The sequence below is a fragment of the Nomascus leucogenys genome, chromosome 22a (genome assembly GCF_006542625.1).
Source record: "Nomascus leucogenys isolate Asia chromosome 22a, Asia_NLE_v1, whole genome shotgun sequence".
Lineage (NCBI taxonomy): Eukaryota > Metazoa > Chordata > Mammalia > Primates > Hylobatidae > Nomascus > Nomascus leucogenys.
The window spans coordinates 77,575,575-77,595,642 of record NC_044402.1 but is presented as its reverse complement, the minus strand read 5'-3'; the positions used below and the strand labels follow the sequence as shown (position 1 = coordinate 77,595,642).

At 42.5% G+C, this 20,068-nt stretch overlaps 1 pseudogene; it reads right to left on the bottom strand.

Moving 5' to 3' along the window:
- Window positions 1–11,484: 11,484 nt before the first annotated feature.
- LOC100600740 lies at window positions 11,485–13,546 on the bottom strand (annotated as a pseudogene).
- Window positions 13,547–20,068: the final 6,522 nt, after the last annotated feature.

Here is a 20,068-nt window from a genome sequence, read left to right as displayed (position 1 = left end):
GTCTCAGCCATGCACTCAGCTATCTGACCACTTTGGGACCTGCATGGTTTTGCTATGAGGGGCTGACCAGTTGCTTATCCAGGATGTTGGCCCTTCTTGGCTGCTGCCGTGCCAGTCAGGCATTTCGAGTTTCTGGCTCCTTTCATCACTTGAGACTTGGATGAAACACCACACTAGAGAGCATGGTATCTGGCTTCCCAAATGACCACTGAGGGATCCGGATGATGCAATGCAGAAAGCTGGGTGTTAACCACACTTGGGATGAACTTTGGCCTATAGAAATAGGAGATGCTGGGAGTGTGACAGATCAATTACCCCACTTCCTCCTCGTTGACTGACTGCTTCTTGTTAACAGTTTTTTCACGTAACCTACCCGTGCATTGCTTCCCATCCTTTCCTGCCACATCTCCCTTTTTCTCACTCTCACATTCCCGGGCTTACCCTTAAACAAATAAAGCAGTAGCACCCAATCTCCCTCAGAATTTGTTTTCTAGTAAACTGGGCAAAAAGGCTCACTATATGAATTGAGAAAGATAAAATTCTGAGACTGTAAGGTACAAACTCAAGTAGCCTTAGGAATAACTGATAAAGACCTATTTTTAAATCAGTAGCTTCAAGTGGCATGTATAATAATAATTGTTTCAATATTATTTTGGAGGCACTATAGTGCTTGGATATAAATTTCATTTCTTTTCCCTTTGACTCCTAAGACTCTCCCGTATACCATAATTAATCAAGTATAGGCGCAGCACTGTGCAAAGCCTTGAAAACACTAAAAGGGGTTATGACATTTTCTCTGTCCCCTGTCCTCATAAAATAGTTATTAGAGGGAGACCACCTTGCATGGTTTACATTAAAGTGCTGTGCTGCAGAGAAATGGGGAAATAAATGAAGGTCTCAAGTATCTAGGGAGACTTCACGATGGAGATGAAACTTTCAAAGGGAGTTTTAAAGGATGAATAATACCTGAATTGGTAGAGGGGAAACAGAAAGGTGCTCCTGGTGAGTTTCAAGTCCAAATGAAGATGTAGAGATGAAATTGCATATGGTACTTGTGATGGACTCAGTATTTCTGGATTCTTCATAACAGCATTCCAGAGGGCTGCAGATCCTCTAAATCTCATTTATAGAACCTAGGTTAATATATATGATATAAAGAAGATTCATAATCTGATCACTTTCTTTTACTTTCTTTTTTTTTTCAGACAGAGTCTTACTCTGTCACCCAGGCTGCAGTGCCATGGCACAATCTCGGTTCATTGCAACCTCAGCCTCCTGGTTTCAAGTGATTCTCCTGCCTCAGCCTCCCAAGTAGCTGAGATTACAGGCACATGCCACCAGGCCTGGCTAATTTTTTGTATTTTTAGTAGAGACGGGGTTTCACCATGTTGGTCAGGCTGATTTCAAACGCCTGACCTCAGGTGATCTGCCCACCTCAGCTTCCCAAAGTGCTGGGATTACAGGCATGAGCCACGGCTCCCAGCCACAATCTGATCATTTTCTTAAAACAGCAACAATGTTCCAGTATATAATCTATGAAGTTTTGTTGGTCTGTGATATGGTTTGGCTGTGTCCCCACCCAAATCTCATCTTGAATTCCCACTTGTTGTGGGAGAGACCCTGTGGGAGGTAATTGAATCATGGGGGCAGGTTTTTCCCGTGCTGTTCTCATGATAGTGAATAAGTCTCACGAGATCTGATGGTTTAAAAAAGGGAAGCTTCCCTGCACAAGCTCTCTTATCTGCTGCCATGTGAGACATGCCTTTCACCTCTCTCTACTAAAAATACAAAAAATTGTGAGGCCTCTCCAGCCACGTGGAACTGTAAGTCCATTAAACCTCTTTCTTTTGTAAATTGCCCAATCTCGGGTATGTCCTTATTAGCAGGGTGAAAGCAGACTAATACAGTTTGGGAATAAAATTAGAGAATTTAATTTTGGCCGGGCATGATGGCTCACACCTGTAATCCCAGCACTTTGGGAGGTCGAGGTGGGCAGAATGCATGGGTTTAGGAGTTTGAGACAAGCCTGGGCAACACGGCGAAGCCCTGTCTCCACAAAAAAATACAAAAATTAGCTGGTTTTGTTCCTGTATGCTTGTAGTCTCAGTCACTCAGGATGCTGAGGTGGGAGGGTTGTTTGAGGCAGGGAGGTTGAGGCTGCAGTGAGCCGAGATTGTTTAACTGCACTCCAGTCTGAATGACAAAGTGAGACCCCATCTCAAAAAAATTTTTTTTAATTTTATTTGAGGACAGCTTATTTGAGAACTCCCAATTCAGCATAAAAATTTTTACTTGGCCAGGTGCAGTGACTCATGCCTGTAATCCCAGCGCTTTGGGAGCCCGAGGCAGGTGGATCATGAGGTCAGGAGATCGAAACCATCCTGGCTAACATGGTGAAACTCCATCTCTACTAAAAATACAAAAAATTGGCTGGGCGTGGTCACGGGCACCTGTAGTCTCAGCTACTCAGGAGGCTGAGGCAGGAGAATGGCGTGAACCCAGGAGGCGGAGCTTGCAGTGAGCCGAGATGGTGCCACTGCACTCCAGCCTGGGTGACAGAGTGAGACTCTGTCTCAAAAAAAAAAAAAGAAGTTTTACTTGAATTTAAATCATTGATTTCAGTGCAATTGTGAAACTTAAAAGAGCAATATATGAAGGGAAGGAAAATAGAACACTTAAAAAAATTCCTAAAGATTCCATGAAAAACTCTTATTGTTAAGGGGGTAGATTGTGTTCCCAGACTATCAGCTACAAATTTCTCCTCTCTTTTCCTGAATTCAACTAAAATTTCAAAAAGTCAGTATATAAGGTATGTACTGGATGGGAGAATTTGCCTCAGTATACTCTGAGAAAAAAGGCTGGGAAGGGAGTGGACAGGAGAAGGAATATAGGTGGTAGGTAATAAAGGTTCATTAGTCTCTTTCTTTTGTACATACTTGAATTTTTTATAATATAAAATTCTTATAAAATCCTACATTGTTTCTGTAGATGACAACTGATAGGTCTAAAATTTCTGGTTTTGGCTGCGTGCAGTGGCACATGACTGTAATCCTAGTACTTTGGGAAGTTGAGGAAGGCAAATGGCTTGAGTCCAGAAATTCAAGACCATCCTGGGCAATAAGGCAAGACCCCATCTCTACAAAAAATACAAGAAATTTGCTCCACATGGTGGCAAGTGCCTGTAGTCCCAGATACCCTGCAGGCTGAGTTGGGAGGATCACTTGAGTCCAGGAGGTCAAGGCCACAGTTTGCTGACATCGTGCCACTGCCCTCCCACCTGGACAAGACAGAGAGACCCTGTCTCAAAAAAAAAAAAACCAATAAATAAATAAATAAATAAATAAATCTGTTTTCATCAAGAAGTTTACAAATATACATTAATCATTTCATTTTGGCTATACATGCCCCATTATTGGGGGTGGGGAGTGGGATAGGGATAGATTTGGCAGGAGGACTGATGGGGGCAGAGTCATTAGATGTAGTGAAAAATAAGAAGCAGAAGCTTTCAGAGAGAGAGTTTACAGGCGTCAACCACTGATTGCATAAAGAGAGGTAAGAGTTGAAGTTTCTGCAACTGAGTGGATAATGGCGCCATTAACAGATGAGAATGTAAGAATAAGATGTCCTTCCTTTAAATGGGTTTGTGTGCAGTCTTCCCATGGACAGCCTCAGAAAGACTCAGGGACCCCTGGCTAACAACATGTTGCTGAGGAAACATTGTTAACTTTTTCGGATTAAGAAACATTTCATTTACATATAATCACAAAAACAAAAATTAAAACTACTAAATCTTGATCACATTGGTATCTGGCAACAGGGTACTTTACAACCAGTTATTATTATTTCCTCCCAACTCAGTCATAATTGCTGTCCTTGTTGTGGATTGAGTAATTTGACCAATGCTAGCTGCTAAACACAAGCAAAGTCCAAGTTAAAACTCCGCATGTTTATTCCTTATCCCATTTACTTTATCTGTCAAAAAATCTCCACAGCTGTTACAAAATAATAAAATATCCATGAAAACAGCATATTCTTACACATAGTGTTTCTCAGCTAAGCTCCATGTGACAGAGATCAGCTGTCCCTACCCCTCCCACGTACCTTCATGGAGTTTTTCCAGTAACAGAATGTCCATCTCTGCTTATTTCCCTTCAGTTCACTAGTCCATCATCTTGCAGGTTAAATGAAGGAATTTCAGTAGATTATTTTTATTTATCTATATATGTATGGTGGCTTCCTCTCCATTCTCAGGACAAATTGCCAGCACTAATCAGGCACCTTTTCTGCCTTCCTTACAAAGAAAGATTTTTGTGAATATTTGCTTTGTTATTACTAGGTAAAATAGAAAATTTTACTTTTCTGGTTGATTTGGTTCTTTTTAGTCTTTACTAGGTTTTTCATAAGTTACTTTACTGCTGCCCTAAACAGGTCACTCCTACAATAAAGATAGTTCTTTTGTTTTCCCCACCTTGGCAGTTGTTTAGCCTTAGGTCCTTCTCCTGACACCTCTGGTTAAGGGTCCAATTAAAGCTAAGGAAGTTTAGATTCTCTTGAGGTTGTGGACAATTTTGGCTTTGAGATCTTATCTGATTGGCCACATGAAAGAAGATAATGAGGGAGAGATGCCTGGGAACCTGAATTAGGCTCCTGATTAGTGTCATGGGAAAGAGAGAGAGAAGCATGATCTTTAACCACACAGTGAATCTGCTTGACAGCAAACTGGGCCTAATTCAATGTCTCTGGCTTAGACCAATCATCAGCATTTTTCTTTGGGGGTTAGGTTGGGCACAGGCAAGAAATAAAATTAGGAGAAAGAAGCAGAGACCCTTAACTCACCTACACCTAAGGAAACAGAATGCAAGATGGTTTTGGTGAGGGTGGAAGCGTCTAGGTGACAGTATCAGGGATAAAGTTGGAATGACAAACCTGGGTAGGGCAATTCCTGAACATCAAGAAGAAGCTTGGGGAAAGGGAGCTCTGGTGGAAACGGGTGCTAAAAGGAAAAAAGGGGGTACCAAAGACAAGCATTCCTAGGATCTTACCTAGGGCAGGTCCTAAAACAATCATTAGCTTTGGTATAAATAATACGTACCAATGTAAGATATGCATTACTCCACTGACATTTTGAGTTACTATAAAATTTAATTATAAAATAATCAGGAAGCAAAACAGAACAAAGCAGGTTACATTTTATTCTATTTGATGCCTTAACTTTTTCTTTTTAGTGAGCCAGGATACTGGGACGTTTGAGGATAAACTTTTAAAGGAGAAATGTAAATGATCTGTGGGATAAAAGAGCAATTTTGTACATGATCTACTATAAGGTATGGATCAATCAAACAAGTATTTATTGAGTTCCTTCTCTTGAGTTAACAAGGTGGGTATATGGATCAGACTTCACAGCAATTCTTGCCTCAATAATAATTCTGAGCGAATGATCAAATTTTTTTGGAAATGCTCACAAATCATCTGTTTAACTAATTATGCTGTTGACCTTTGCCCAGAATTTGTATAAAAATCATAGATTTTTAGAATTGATTACCCTTTAATTTTTTTCTCTTCACACTCTCCTTGTTTTAATCTGTCTTTCTAAAAGATCTGATTTTCTTTTCTTTTTTTTTTTTTGAGACGGAGTCTTTTGCGCTTGTCATACAGGCTGGAGTGCAGTGGCGCAATCTCAGCTCACTGCAAGCTCTGCCTCCTGGGTTCACACCATTCTCCTGCCTCAGCCTCCCAAGTAGCTGGGACTACAGGTGCCTGCCACCATGCCCGGCTAATTTTTTGTGTTTTTTAGTAGAGATGGGGTTTCACTGTGTTAGCCAGGATGGTCTTGATCTCCTGACCTTGTGATCCGACTGCCTCAGCCTCCCAAAGTGCTGGTATTACAGGCGTGAGCCACCACACCCAGCTTCTAAAGATCTGATTTTCAAGCAATTGACGATTTCTTCTTTTTTCTGACTTGGAAATTTTCTGATTTCCTTATTTAAATTCAGGAAAATTAGATTTATTACAAAACATAATTTTGGAAGTAGAATAATATCTTTTGGCAAGTTAAGACTTTAATTTTGAACTTGGCTAACCTATGAATCAATAAAAAATCATCCTAACAAATACATGATTCTCCATCCTTTAAAACAACTTAGTGTTATATTTTAAGTCCTTTGCACAGCTTCATAGATATGTAAGCTGTTTGTTCCATAGCCTATATTTTGAGAACTGTCTCTCCCTTGCTCTGAGTGGTTATGGTTGGCCAGTCATGGTACCCTACTCTTTTGGAAACAGAGATTGATCTAAGAATGAGCTTGTGACCATGGACAGGGCCAACCATGTTTTCGGCAGCTGATACAGATGTTCAAAGAGGGACCCTATAAGAGCTCTGTGAACTGCAGGGGCCACATTTCTCATCATATGCAGAAAACCTGCCTGAGAATAAAGCTAATAAGGAAAGCATGTGGGAAGGGAAGCAAGAGAGAGACAGAGAGCGAGTGATATAGAGAGAGAGAGAGGGAGTATTCTGAGGACATCATTTGAGCATCTGGAAAGAGCTATGCTGAAGCCAGCTTGGAAACTGGAATTTTATTTTATTGTTTTTTTTGGAAACAGGGTCTCACCCAATTACCCAGGCTGGAGTGCAGTAGCACAATCTGGGCTCGCTGCTATCTCTGCCTCCCCGGCTCAAGTGATCTTCCCACCTCAGTCTCCAGAGTAGCTATAGGTGTGTGCCACCACACCTAGCTAATTTTTGTATTTTTTGTAGAGATGGGGTTTTGCCATGTTGCCCAGGCTAGTCTTGAACTCCTGGACTCAAGCAGTCTGCCCACCTTAGCCTCCCGAAGTGCTAGGATTATGGGCCTGAGTCACTGCACCTGGCCAGAAACTGGAATTTTATATGTATCTAGTTTTGTGAGCAAAAAACATTTTCCTTATTTGCCTAAAATAAGCGGAGTGGGGTTTCTGTCATTTGCAACCAAGAGTCCTGACAATATACACATGACTACACAGTCTTAATAATCATCATGATTTTAAAATATTTGATTTTCTATGCAAAGACCTTATTTACAGCAAGAGTAATAAATTTGGCCAAAACTGTAAAAAGGGATTCATACTAGAATTTGTGAAATGCTCAACCATTGATTTTCCATAACATATCCCCGTCCACGTATCCTAACTAAACACTTACTAACTGATTACTCACCTTGTGTCAGTAGTGCTAAGTGCTGCACATACAACATTGAGTAAAACACATTTGGTCCCTGCCTTTGTGGAACTTAGGATCTCACTGACTTTATTCTCCTGAATTGTACAATATAGCATTGGTGTTGTAGCATTCTTTTATGTTCTATTTTGAGTCATAAATGGAAATGCTTTTTCAAGCCTCAGGTCATATTAATATACTAACACTCTTTTTTAAAGGCCTTTCATGATCCTGAGATCATTTATAGTAATGTAGGTGTTAACCAAACAGCATAAGTCAAATAACTAGAAGCCTTTGAAATTGATGAATGTTATAAATATTTATGACACTATATATATAACCTGTTGACTTTTTTCGGTTTCGAAATATACGTGCCTTAAGTTCTTCTGCTTTTATTGGTGTCTCCTAGACAACAAATCATTTCTCACAAATTAAGTACAACAGTAATAAAACTGGTGCACAGAGAAATGCCACAGGTACAGTGTATCTGGAGAGTGGAAATAAGTACAGTGAACTTTATTCAAAGAAGAAAATTTTCCCAAGGTTTTTGCATTCACCATTAGAACAATGTATAATCATTTGAAAATGTTTTGAATAAAATAAAATAAAAGATGTTAACCTTCCCTGATAAAAAATTTGCAGAACATTTTTAGAATGTAACACAAAAGCATATGGATAAGGTGATGATATATTTGAAAGGACCGAACTTTGGAACTGTAGCCATTATAGAAAAGTTCTATTTTCAGAAGTAAGGGTAGGCAGCCTCTCTTTCCACACTAGAGTGTAAGAGCATTAAGATCAAGTTTGACTTTCTGGCTGGGAGGCTGGCCCTCCAGAGTTAAAGGTTACTGCTTCTCAGCCTTCCAGGCAGGGTGTGTGCACCTGACAGCAGAGATGGAGTGGGTTGTGGGCGGGCCGTTCTGGTCTCTGTAAACTGTGACTTCCCTCAGCCTGGCAGTAGCAGTTCTGACACTTAGACTCAGCAGGGCAGAAGAAGTACACAGCCCAGGGGCATGTCATGTTGCCTTAGTCTGAAAGAGATGGCCAACAGAGACCCCATCTAATGCAGTCAGTGGGCTATAGTTCAGACTTTCAACCCCTGGATGGGCAGGAATTCTGGGGCTGGCCTGCCTAGACACAAGCAATTCACCAAGTATTTTTAAATAGTTAGATGAAAACCAAACAACATCTTATGTTTCTAAGATTAATGATTTTCAACCTTGACTACATATTAGAATCAACTGGAGAGCTTTTAAAAGTCCTGATGTCGGCCGGGCGCGGTGGCTCATGCCTGTAATCCCAGAGCTTTGGGAGGCCGAAGCGGGTGGATCACCTGAGGTCAGGAGTTCGAGACCAGCCTCCACATGGAGAAACCCCGTCTCTACTAAAAATACAAAATTAGCTGGGCTTGGTGGTACATGCCTGTAATCCCAGCTACTTGGGAGGCTGAGGCAGAAGAATTGCTTGGGAGGCGGAGATTGCGGTGAGCCGAGATTGCGCCATTGCACTCCAGCCTGGGCAACAAGGGTGAAACTCTATCTCAAAAATAAAATAAAATAAAATAAAAGTTCTGATGTCCAGGCCACACCCCAGACCAATTAAATCAGATTAAATCAGAATCTTTGTGGGTGGGACCTAGGCATCGGGACTTTTTTTTTTTTTTTTAAGATAGAGTTTCACTCTTGTTGCCCAGGCTGAAGTGCAATGGCGTGATCTCAGCTCACTGCAACCTCTGCATCCTGGGTTCAAGCAATTCTCCTGCCTCGGCCTCCCTAGTAGCTGGGATTACAGGCATCTGCCACCATGTATGGATAATTTTTTTTTGTATTTTTAGTAGAGTCAGGGTTTCACCATATTGGCCAGGCTGGTCTCAAACTCCTGACTTCAGATGATCTGCCCGCCTGGGCCTCACAAAGTGCTGGGATTACAGGCGTGAGCCACCTCGCCTGGCCGGCATCAGGACTTTTAAAAGCTCCAGCTGGGCACAGTGGCTCACCCTGTAATCCTAGCACTTTGGGAGGCTGAGGCAGGCAGATCACGAGGTTAGGAGTTCAAGACCAGCCTGGCCAACATAGCAAAACCCTGTCTGTACTAAAAGTACAAAAATTAGCTGGGCATGGTGGTGCGTGCCTGTAGTCCCAGCTACTTGGGAGGTTGAGGTAGGAGAATCACTTGAACCTGGGAGGCAGAGGTTGTGGTGAGCCGAGATCATGCCACTGCACTCCAGCCTGGGTGACAGAACGAGACTCCATCTCAAAAATAAAAAATAAATAAAAGCTCCCAGGGGTTGAGTGCTGTGGCTCATGCCTGTAATCCCAGCCCTTTCAGAGGCATAGATGGGTGGATCACTTGAGCCCGGGAGTTTAAGACCTGCTTGGGTAACATAGTGAGACCCTGTCTCTGCACAAAGTAAAAAAAATTAGTGGAGTGTGATGGTGCGCACCTGTAGTCCCAGTTACTGGGGAGCTGAGGTGGGAGTGTCACTTGAGCCTGGGAGGTTGAGGCTGCAGTAAGCTATTATTGTGCCACTGCACTCCAGCCTGGGCAACAGAGCAAGACACTGATTCTAAACAGGATGAGGCAAGAGTTAAGTCATGCACTTAAGAATAAACTAGGTTTTTCTTTCTCTAGCAGTTAAACAAGCACTGGCCTTGAGATAAGCAATTACAGCTTGCCAACCATCAGGCACTGACTAACTGAGCCCCCCACCCCCGGCCCCTGTCCCACCAGCTGTAACTATAGCTTTGCTTGGAGATTGGATAACAGACTGATTTCAGTAACTTTCTCCCTCTCTCTCTTTCTCTCTTTGTCTCTCTCTCTTTTTTTTTTTTTTTTTGTGACAGGGTCTTGCTCTGTCACACAGGCTGGAGTGTGGTGGCACGATCATGGCTCACTGCACCCTGGACATCTCGGGCTCAATCAATCCTTCCACTTCAGCTTCCCGAGTAGCTGGGGCTACAGATGCACCCCACCACACCTGGCTAACTTTTATATTTTTTTGTAGCAGTCTCACTGTGTTGTCCAGGCTGGTTGTGAACTCCTGGGTTCAAGCAATTTTCCTGTCTCAGCCTCCCAGAGTGTTGGGCGGGATTACAGGCCCCTGGTCTCAGTAAATTTCTCTTGTTAGGAAGGCTACCAATCGAGGACTGGCTCGGGTGAGTTTACAGAGGGCTGCACAACTTGAGTGTCTTTATGTCCTGACAAGACCTTTTGATGCATAGGTCCTAATTGTAATACATTTAAATGTTAAGTCTCCACCCCAAGGTGAACATGGGTCATCTGTAACATGCATATTTGTTCAGTAGGCATGCATCAGTACTATCTTCATGAATATTCATAGCTCATCTTACAACCTATTGAATATGCATGTTTGGCCAACTCAATAAAGTTAAATTCCTGTCTTACCTCTCACTTCCTCTGAATGTTTGTCTCTGTTCTTTGCTGGAGGCTGTGCTTCCCAGCCTGCAGGATGGCCACTTTGCAGGCTGTCACTCTTTACAAAAAATAAAGCCTCCTTTCTAAATTTATATATCTTGTGATTTTTTAAAGTTAACATTGTTCTGTAATTATTCTTTTCATTCTTCTTGGGACATGTTTACACATATCTACTGGATCGTGGTTGTGTGTGTGTGTGTATGTGTGTGTGTAATGAGACAAAACATCAATTTTGAGGATAGTTCTGGAGAAAGTGCTACCTTTACCTGCCTTAGGTTACTTTGTATTTCCACCAAAACAGGAATCAAAATGGGAGATCCATGACTCAAACTGCCCCAGGCTTTTTCACCAGCCTGTAAGGGAAGAGAATATGGAGATCAGTTTGCCACCTGGGAGCTTTCTAACAGAAATGCAAAGAAAGTTAAGGGCTTTATTAAGTGGACTTCATCCCACACCCAACACTAGGTGAGGAATTAGGTAAAGGTCTCCATCATACCTTAAGTCTTCCCTGAGAATGCCTTTACCTTTAAACACCCTCAAAAAAGAAGCAATTTAAAGGAGATATATATATATTTATATATACATATGTTTTCATGCTCACGGACTTTATTACACAGACAGTGGTGGCAGTGGCCCCAGCCCAGCCCACCCTCACCTGCTTTTCCAGCCCAGAAGGAGGGACGGGGAGGGTCACGGCCCAGCAAGAGCTATGCTGAGAGGGGAACAGTCCAGAGCCCAACAGCAGAACTTGGGGGGAAGCGGGCGGGGTGACCAGGGACACAAACTGTGTACAGGGGCTGAGGGCTTCTGCCCAGGGCCTTCCTGGACCAGGACGCTGGACAGGGCTGGGAGCCTCAATAGTCCTCCACCCAGCTGTTCTCAGAGATGAATGCGTCAATGACCTCCTTCATGGCCAGGTTGGGGATGAACTGTTTCTGGGTTAGGGGGCTCCGGGTCACGGGGTCAAAATGATCCACGCGCTGCAGGTACTCCTCGATGTCCTTGCGGTCATAGGTGATGCCACTGGGCGTGATGCATAGCTCCTGCATCAGCTCAAAACTGATCTTACAGCACAGGTATTTGGGGATGTCATACTTCTTCCTCTTCTCGTCCACCTGAGAGAAGAGCTCATCCATGTCCGCCATGTATTTGTCATGTGGGCGGGGGGCACCCTCACGTGCTTGGTCTCAATGCAGACCTGCTGGGCCCGGACGTGGCTGTCGTCCTCATCACCCTCATGGTTCTGTTGGCATTCTTCGAGCTCCCTCTCACGCTCTGCCGCAATGAGCCTCAAGAGGTAGGAGTGCAGCTTGCTCTCCTGGTGGATGCGCCATTCCTCGATGCTGTTTCAGCGCTGCTTCGCAATTTGAAGAGCGCTGGGAATGTCGTCCCCAAAGTTCAGCCAATGCTTCTAGGCCAAATATTGTTTATCATTAAACTAAAAATATATATATGTATATATATATATATTTTTTGAGACGGCGTCTCTGTCGCCAGGCTGGAGTGCAGTGGCACTATTTCGGCTCACTGCAACCTCTGCCTCCCGGGTTCAAGCAATTCTCCTGCCTCAGCCTCCCGAGTAGCTGGGACTACAGGCTCAAGCCACCACGCTCAGCTAATTTTTGTATTTTTAGTAAAGACGGGGTTTCACCATGTTGGCCAGGATGGTCTTGATCTCTTGACCTCGTGATCCACTTGCGTTGGCCTCCCAAAGTGCTGGGATTACAGGCGTGAGCCACCGCACTGGGCCACATATTTTCTATAAAGACCACTTCAGAACTAGCAGGCCTTTGATCCAACGTGGCCCTGCTCCCAAATCCACTCCCTGCCCAATATACATATGGACTTTTTGTAAAAATTCACATATTCTAACTACAAGAAAAATTGTGATTATGATTTAGAAAGTCCATGGAGCTTTAGTTTACTATCACTGACTTTCATTCTTTTTACAGGATTTCTGTATTGCAGTGTAGAGCCACAAGGGAGCATGAACTTTCCTATCAGAGGGATCTAGATTTAAATCTCTGCCACTTAGTTACTCTGGTCACAGCTAATTTATTTAACTTTTCAGTGCCTACTTTTCTTCATCTTAAAATAGGTGCAAGGTTATTATAGCAACATTGCAATTACATGTGAAGTTTTTGGTACATGATGAGTAATCAGTAATAGATAGCGTTTAAAATTAAAGTTTTAATGTATTTTTTTTTAAACCTGAGGTTTTGTTTTGTTTTGAGACAGGGTCTCACTCTTGTCACCCAGGCTGCAGTGCAGTGGTGCAGTCTTGGCTTATTGCAACCTTCACCTCCTGGGTTCAAGTGATTCTTGTGCCTCTGCCTCCCAAGTAGCTGGGACTGCACGTGTGCACCACCACACTTGGCTAAAACTTGAGGGTTTTTATTTATTTTGCATTCTCCAGTAATAATTTGTGACCATGAAGTTCTTGCACTTAACTGTAAATTCCAGGAATTCCTATCATCTAGCCTAAGGCCGGGAAGAGGGAGGTGATCAGTAAATACTTGCCAAATCAATGTATGTGTTGGTTGTTGTACAGTATGCTCAGAATCTGTCATGTGAACAAATGCCTTTGCTATATATGAAAGAATCTCAGAGCACAATCTACTGATGGATGAGGTAAATTGTAAGAATACAATTTCATGTTACTCACTAGAAAACATCAACTTGTTCTTCCCAGTTTTGGTCTGTATGCTGCTTCTTTGGGTTATGTGATAGGATGCTTCTTAAGCTCATGAGCTTCGTGGTTTTGCACCCAGACTACGTTATTTACCAGCAGTATGCTTGGTTTCTCAGTTTTTTCTTCTGTAAAATGGGGATGCTAATAACCTCCGTGGCACAGGGCTGTTGCTGGTGGTTAAACAAGCGAACACATGAAAGTGTTTAGAATCGTACCTGGTACATGGTGTGAATGTTAGCTCTTCCAGCCTGTTCCCTTAGTCTCCTCTGCTGGTTATTCCAGCATTCTTCTATTCCCAGGTTTAGGATGAATTGGCTCTTTTGGCTCTTTTGTTCCTGGTTAAGTGGGCTTTTGCCTGAGTGCTCTAGTGCACCAGATTTCCTTTCCAGTATTGACACTGCTCTTTCCCCAGCCACCTGACTGGCACATCACTGGCATATCCTGGGCTCTAGTCACTGGAATTGCTTTCTGTCCTCTCCTATGCTTGCTCCTTGTTGGAACCCTCCTTTCCTAAATTAGCACATTCTAGAACCTCTCCTATGGTTCCTGTTGAAAGTCTTTAGCCATTTAGAAGCCCCTCTCCCCAAGTCCTTAATATACCCAGCCTGATTCAGAAGACATATTCCGCTTCCTCCCTTGTCTGCCTTCTCTTCCTGGAGCCACTACCTGCCCCCAAAGCAGAGGGCACAGTCTCAGGTAAGTCCCTGCTTGGTGAAGGCAGGGTGTGATACTGTTTTTTTTTAAGACAGAGTTTTGCTCTTGTTGCCTAGGTTGGAGTGCAATGGTGTGATCTCGGCTCGCTGCAACCTCTGCCTCCTGGGTTCAAGCGATTCTCCTGCCTCAGCCTTCCGAGTAGCTGGGATTACAGGCGCCCACCACAACATCTGGCTGATTTTTTTTTTTTGGGGGGGGGGGGTTTCTTCATGTTGGCCAGGCTGGTCTTGAACTCCTAACCTCAGGTGATCCACCCCCCTCAGCCTCCCAAAGTGCTGGGATTACAGGCACGAGCCACCATGCCCGGCCAGGGTGTGGTATCTAAATATTGTCTGGAATGAGAATAGATCATTTGGCTCCTTGCTTTCATAAAAACAGACAAACTCTGTAAACTGAGGGCAGCCTGGGGCTGCAGGCTAGGAAGGACAGCCCAGGGCTCTGCTCTTAACTGCAGTTTGGGCTTCCCACCTTTGGTTAGCTTGGTTAGTTCAATCTGACCTGCAAGTATTTCACCGTGGATTCATAGCATGTGTGAGGAAACGTTTATTTCCAATTCCCTGACAGCATAATCTATAATATTATGAACAAAAACAAAAACAAAACCCAAAACCCAAGAAGTTGGCTACAGAGAGTCCTGAAAAGAAGAAAAAAGAAACCCCAACAGAGTGGTTATTTGCTAACAACAAAGCAAACACATAAAAGGAGGGAAAAAAAACATAGCTATTGCCAAGAAGTGGCAAGAGCTGGGTTTCCTCATCAGTTCCTCCTTTTATCCTTTTGAGGATTATTCCCATATGTGACTGTCATGCTTTTCCTCAGCATTCTCAGACTGGGCATTTGTCTGTCATGTGACCATAGCAGACCATTCCGACTCCCTGGGCTTTCTCAGACACAAACAGTAGAAGGAGGGTCACTTGCTTCTGGCCTTCTCTCTAGACTCTCCCAAGTCAAAAGGCCCGTATCTTTCAATTCTAAGGCTTAAAACTCACTTTAATGATAAAGGCTTAAAACTCACTCTGCTTCCTCGTTCAACAAGGCTGAACTTCTCCAAATTTATTATAACTTTCAGAGAGAGACAGTGAAGGAAAGGGAAGGAGAAAGATGAGAGAAAAAGAAGGAAAAGGAGACAGAGGAAGAGGGTAGGGACTAAGATGTCTGTGTGCCCCTATATAATTTTAAAAGCAAATTTCTAAGAATTATTTTATGTGCCCTTTTTGGAATTCTATACAACATTAAATTTGAGGAAAAAATATGTCTAAAGTATATATTGGGAATGTCATGGCATGAAGGTAAAAAGGTTATTTAAATGAGCATGAAAAATCTTCTATTGGTGTACTAAATTCCTACTATGTATTTTATAAGATCTTCTTTAAAATCATAAGACTAGGAAAACAGTATTTCTGACTATCGATAAGCAGCAATTTATCAATTTGAGAGATAACCATCAAAGAGATTCCCTGCACAAAGTTATCTTACAATGAGTTTCCAAATTATGCCCCTTGGGGCATTAAGATAGCAGGGGGAAAGAGTTCTGAGGGTGCTGGTCTGCGTGGAGGTGTGCCGCTTACAATACTAGAATGTATGCTTCCTTTCCTGACTCTGCACTGTGTAATGGTCATGGTGGGAGCATTTACACCATAGAAAGCAGCAAACCTCCAAATCCATTTCTCTTAGAGAGCTCCTTGTTAAACATTTACCAGCAAAACTGATGCTTTTATTTGTATTTCTAGGGAATTATTATTTCTAGGGAATTATTACCAGATCTGCTTTTATTGCTTTTATTTGTATTTCTAGGGAATGTCTGTGTAAAGCATAGCTTTTTTTTTTTTTGAGACGGAGTCTCACTCTGTTGCCCAGGCTGGAGTGCAGTGGCAGTTCATCAGTGAGCAGCCTCAGCTCACTGCAACCTCCGCCTCCTGGGTTCAAGTGATTCTCCTGCCTCAGCCTCCTGAGTATCTGGGATTACAGGCATGTGCCACCATGCCAGGCCAATTTTTGTATTTTTAGTAGAGATGGGGTTTCACCATGTTGGCCAGGCTGGTCTCCTACTCCTGGCCTCAAGTGATCCCCCCTCTTGGCCTCCCAAAGTGCTGGGGTTGCAAACATGAGACACCACACCCAGCCAAGCATAGTTTTTGAAAAAGGTTTTATGGATACAAAAAAGTTTGAAAACCATGCCCCAGTTGGATATTTTCCTTTTTTCCAAGTTAACATACATAGTGAATATTATAATTTGAAGAACAATGAATCATTTTACATCACTATTTAAGAGACCTCATTAATTTTATTATTTATTAAAACTATAACATTACATATACTACATAAACTAAAACTATTACATTACATACCACTAGCATTCTAATAACTATATAAAATGACAGTTTAAAGTACTTTAAAATGTTCTAAGATACATCAGAAGAAAGAAAAACTCTTGGTTGTAAACTTGGAGTTTAGTAAGTTTAGCCTTATTGGATTAGTCAGTTAAGTAATTATAGAAATGGATTTGTTCCAGAAAAAATGCTACTCCTCTATATTTTATCGACCAGAGAGCAATGTCAATATTTAAGTTCTTGCTAACATTTTTGTTCCTTTTGGGTTCTGGTATTGCAATACTGTATTGATTTATCCCACATTACTTTTGGTTTTCTGATATTTTCTTCACCTACTTGCTGTAGTGGCTCCCTAAAATTGCATTTTGAGAACTCACCATCAACTATGTTATAATAAAGTGTTGGTGATTTAATCATTAAATCACTCTTCCTTAGGTCACCACCCCACCCTTCCCAGCTCCTTTCTCAGGCTTTGCCAAGTCAGATTTCAGGTCACAATATAGCTATTTTTTACTTTCTTCTCTTATCCCAAGATGCTAACTGGTGTAGGAAGATGCCAAAATCGGGCTTGGGCTTAAGGGGAGAGAGAGAACCCATTTAGAGTATAAATTGTGTACTTTGGCCTATTAGCCAGAGATCTCTGTATTGGGATTTTAGGTGTATGGTTCTGGCTTAGTCAGCTAGGGATGTCATAACGAAATACCACAGACTGGGTGACTTAGACAATAGGAATTTGTTTCTCACAATTCTGGAGGCTGGGATATCCAAGCCACCAAGGAGACAGCTGATTTGGTTCCCTGGTGAGGGCTCTTTTCCTGTCTAGTGCAAAGCCACCTTCTCCCTGTACTCTTACATGGAGGCTGGGGTGGGGTGGGGAGGAAGCAAGTTCTCTGCTGTTCCCTCATAAGGGCACTTATCCCATTATGAGGGCCCCACTATCATGACATCATCTAAACCCTCATCACCTCTGCCAAAAGACAAAGTTACAACAAATTTAGTTTAAAGATCAAATTGACTTTTATTAGCAATTCACAAATAAGAGAGCATCTCATTTAACAATTTAGAAAAGGCACGCTGCTGGACATGACGGAGCAGTTTATTTTTGTAAGGTGGGAACAAGGAAACAATGATTTAAAACATTTTTAAATATACTTTTAAAAAAATAATAAAGACAGAGTTTCATGATGTTGCTCAGGCTGGTCTCGAACTCCTGGGCTCAAGTGATCCTCCAAACTTGGCCTCCCAAAGTGCTGGGATTACAGGTGTCAGTCACTGCGCCCAGCCAAACAATAATTTTTAAGAAAGAGGAATGGTTAACATCAGGTTACTTCATCAGGTTACCTTTCCTTGTAAGGGTTAAAGTAGAGGGAACTTCCTTTTCTTGCCAGCTCAGGTTGCCTGGGGCCTTTCCGATTGGTAGCTGTGAACCTTCTGTTTTTGGGATAACACTCTGTTTGGGGTTTTCCCTGCTTCCTTAAAGTTTTAGTTTGATTACGTGGCATGAGTGACTCCATTTTAGTCTAGCCTTTTGGGGCCTAGCATAGAAGCTGTCTGTTACTGGGGCAGCCTTAATGAAATAACTGGGAAATTTCCTTTTTTAAATGTTTTCCTTTAGTCGCTTTATTTATAGGCACAGCTGCTTAAAGAAACCAGACAGGCCAGAATGGCGCCAGAGCTTTTTGACCCCTGGCAAGACACCAGAAGGAGATAAGACCTGCTAACCAGCACAAACTGGAACAGTGATCCCTAGTTGCCTTCAGATCATTAACGTATCATTATAATGCTAAAATCCCTCCCCTGAAAGAAAAATCTCTTCCATTTTCTGTACATGCATTGTATGAAGATGTATGTTTTTTAATTAAGCCTGTGTGTCTGGAGTCCCACCCTGCACATGCTAACATCCCTCTCCCTCCCCATACCCAGTCCCTAAAGTACCCATAACTTCTATTGTTCAGGGAGAAGGGGCGTTTAGAGCCAGCGCCTCCCGTTCTGCCTTCTTGGCCAGTGAATAAAACCTGATTGCCTTTTCAAGTGGACATTCTTCCTTTGCCATCAATACAAAGTGGGGAAAGAACTCAGTTTACTGGCAACAAGTCCAAACCAACGGCCTCATGTAAATTTTATTTAATACCTCCCAAAGGTCACCTCTCCAAATACTATCACACTGGGGGTTCGGGCTTCAACATATGCGTTTTGGAAGGGATACAATTCAGTCCATAGCAGGTTCTTTGATTTCCCATTTCTATTGATTCTGAGTATCTTTCCCAGGTAACTGCTGGGAGGAGAGGTGCCTAGGTCAATGCAGGAGTTAAATACTCTTGGTCGCTTGTCTTAACAGCATGAATTTCAAGCAGAGATTCTAGGAGTGGCTGCTCAGTTTTTGGACTGCAGTTACCTGCCCCCTTCTCTCCCTTGGCCGGGCTCTAATGGAGGGCATCTTTTCCTAACATATACAAAGGCATGTTTCTGGCTTGTTTTTTGAACGGATTCCAAATCTTACAAGTGTAACAGTAAACGATCCCATTAGGTACGCAGATTCTGACCCAATTTCCTAGGACTGAAAAAAAAAAAAAAAAGAATGATTTTGAGAGGTGAAAATAAATCAGTCCTCATGTCATGCAGCTGAGGTTCTCCCTCTTCCCCAAGAGTGAGTTTTTTTTGTTGGGACACTTTTCCACATCTCACACATACCCTGTTCCCCCACTCCCTACTCATTTGCCAGACTTGTCTGGATATGTTTGACTTTAAGTAGCACACCCAGTCTGAGTCCATTGTCAAGGGCCCCTCGAGGCCTCTGCAAGGCCTGCCCTGCCAGTTTTACAAACATGCCCAGGCATGCTTGAACTCCAGCAATGGACAACAGATTTTCCACTATACAAATAAAGGGAGGAAGCAGGCAAAGACGTACTGCAGAGGTCCAGGAAAAGAGAGGGAGAGCACAGTGCCACTGTGCCACTGCCTGCCTCAGGTTCTCTTTTGATTTGCATTTTTAATGGTAAATTTTGGTACAAAAGTTGCCGTATACTCAGCGGTCAGCCTTTCTCCTCTCCACATCTTGGGCCATAAGTCTTTGGTGTGTTGGGTTCTATTTCCTTCCTGGTCTATGTGTAGTGCTCACCAAAAATGCTTAAGACACATGCTTGATGATGAAAAAAAATTCTATTTAAGGAATGGTGACCAAAAATGAACTTAGATGCGAAACTAAAACAAACAAAAAGCTTTTCACTTTGCTGTGAACTGGGCACACTCTTTTAACAGTAGGGCACTTCCTGCGTGTAATATAGCCCTGCTGTGACCGGTTTCACCACGTCTGTTCAATGACTGCCTTGGGAACCAGATCATTCGTGGTCTGCCCTTTAAAGGTAGCAGCACTAATTCCTGCTGCCAGCCTCAGCTCAGACACAATGGAGGAAGAATTCCCCAATGTTAGACTTAATCACATTGATCTATTTTTCTGTAGCTCTGGTTTTTGCAAGAAACAATGAATGTACGGCCAAACTCACTTAAATGTGATTATGTCAGCCTTTCTATTATCTCTGTATCTTGTGTTTTGGGGGCTGTTAATGATATATCATAGCAGATAATAGAAATTTGAATTTTGTGGTGTTTCTTTAAAAGTAGCCAGATGAGCAAGTACATGAAATGACTACAAAGAGTCCATTTCAAATCTTGTTGAAGGTCATAATGAAGATGGTTGTCTTA